The 1,822-nt window shown below is 42.2% G+C and overlaps 1 protein-coding gene across 4 annotated transcripts in view; it reads right to left on the bottom strand.

The window, feature by feature from the left end:
* Positions 1 to 1,807, bottom strand: part of IL1R1 (interleukin 1 receptor type 1) — a 22,158-nt gene extending 20,351 nt beyond the window's left edge. For all 4 annotated transcript variants that reach the window (XR_001862897.1, XR_001862898.1, XR_001862899.1 and 1 more), the window contains exons 1-2: positions 1,681 to 1,807; positions 497 to 575 (exon numbers count right to left, since the gene is read on the bottom strand). The gene's annotated coding sequence lies outside the window, so the exon portion shown is untranslated. The remainder of the gene's footprint in view (positions 1 to 496; positions 576 to 1,680) is intronic.
* Between the last annotated feature and the right edge of the window lie 15 nt (positions 1,808 to 1,822).

Here is a 1,822-nt window from a genome sequence, read left to right as displayed (position 1 = left end):
CATTATAATAAGGGTATTCTGACACTGACATGATGACCACAAACTTTAGCCCTTATGTCTCCTTTCCAGACAATCTTGCAAGCTGCAGAACTACAGAAAAGTTGTATCTTGAAGAAAAGCCCATTATCCAGGACATTCTGATGAAGCTACATCAAAATGCAGTCAAAAAGTATTAACAAAGAAGCCTGCAACAGTTAGGTCTTTGCAAGCTAAATTCCAGTTCAACTTTGAGACAGTATTAACCATTCTAAATCTGAATTTGAAGAAAGTGTACTTTCTTCAAGTTCAGGTAACTGCCCCCACTTTCACCAAAGAACAGGAGGAAGGAAACAAAAACAGTATCTGTAGCAGTACATAATCAGCCACCAGTGGTTCACTCTACAAGAGTGAAGTGCAACCTGTTCATTCTCTTCCACATCAAACTGGAGATGAGTGTATCCAAACCACAGTGAAAAGAGCAGATCTTATCACTATTCAAATAAATTGAAAACAGTACCTTCTTTCAGTATCAAGTAGGAGTTCATTTCACAGTCCATGCTTTGAATACTTTTCTATGTCATTTCAACTCCTGATACCTGTCAATATGAAGTAATAAGAATTTTAATGTGGCACATTTTTTATTTAAATCCAAATTATTTATTAAGTTTCCAGTATCATTTTCAACATACCGTTAAGATGCATTTAAGAGAACCTGAATGGCTCATGCAGACAAAATTGTACTTATCAAAAATAGTGATGTAAAGCATTAAAAAAATTATGTCTTAATCTCAGGAGGAGAGAGGAAATCAGTAATGTTGTCTACCAAAAAGAAGTAGTAGGTGTTTCTCATTTAAGGATTAATTTAAAATATGTGAATTAAAATATCTGAATTAAGGATTCTGCATTCTAAAATAACTTCTCTGCAAGACTTTTCAGCCTGTCTTTTGAGGAGCTAAGCACATACAAATGGTCCAAGTCAAATAAGTGCACGGTGCTGAATTTCTGAAGAAGAGAAACAAAACACATCCAGCAGCTTGCTCGAGTCCTTGAAGAAAACTCCACAAACCTAAGAGCTACTGCTGGAAGCAAACCAGAGCCTTGATTCAGCTCGGTAGCTTTTAGCAGATAGCTCACTCCTACCAAGCTGTGGCTCCCCAGGCTGCTGCCAAGCACCACCAAGGCTGTGACCAGCACAGGTCTGGGACTGTCAGAGCAGCAGCTCCTTCCCTGGGTTTGATACAGGCATCTCTTTCATGCAAAACTTGCTCTTCTCATACAAACAGTTAAAAAAGAGCCCTTGTCTGATCATCGTTATGCAATAAATAAATACAGAAATAGCTTTTGTAGTGTTTTACCATGTCAAGAAGATTTACGCCAAGCCTTATCCCGCTTCCTGTTACAAGCACTTTAAAAAATGTGGCAGCGTTAGCACTCCTACAACTTTCATTTGTACATCGTACTTCTTACCTGGGCTCGTACAATCCGATACACAACAGGAAGCAGACACAAACGCAAAATAAAAAATTACTTCCAAGGAAGCTATCTGGGACCACAAAAGCTGAGAAAGCAGCAGCCACAGAGATAGGGAGACTGTGCCAACATACCCCGCAGAAACACACACGGCCGCAAAACACGGCTGAAAGTAACAACCCCAGGGGTTCGGTGCTGGTTTTGGGGAAGCTGTCAGCACTGCAGCCTTACCTGGCCAGGGCACCCCGACCGGCGCCGTCCCAGGGGACCCCGCCAGCCCCGCTTCCCAAGGAACCAAGGAAGGCGAACAGCGCGACAGGAGACACGTGGGGAAGGAAAAGCGCAGCTGCCCCCACACCTGTCCGCCTCAGCC

Source organism: Corvus brachyrhynchos, unplaced genomic scaffold (genome assembly GCF_000691975.1).
Source record: "Corvus brachyrhynchos isolate BGI_N302 unplaced genomic scaffold, ASM69197v1 scaffold83, whole genome shotgun sequence".
Lineage (NCBI taxonomy): Eukaryota > Metazoa > Chordata > Aves > Passeriformes > Corvidae > Corvus > Corvus brachyrhynchos.
The sequence above is the reverse complement of the archived record's forward strand: the minus strand, read 5'-3'. Positions and strand labels throughout refer to the sequence as shown.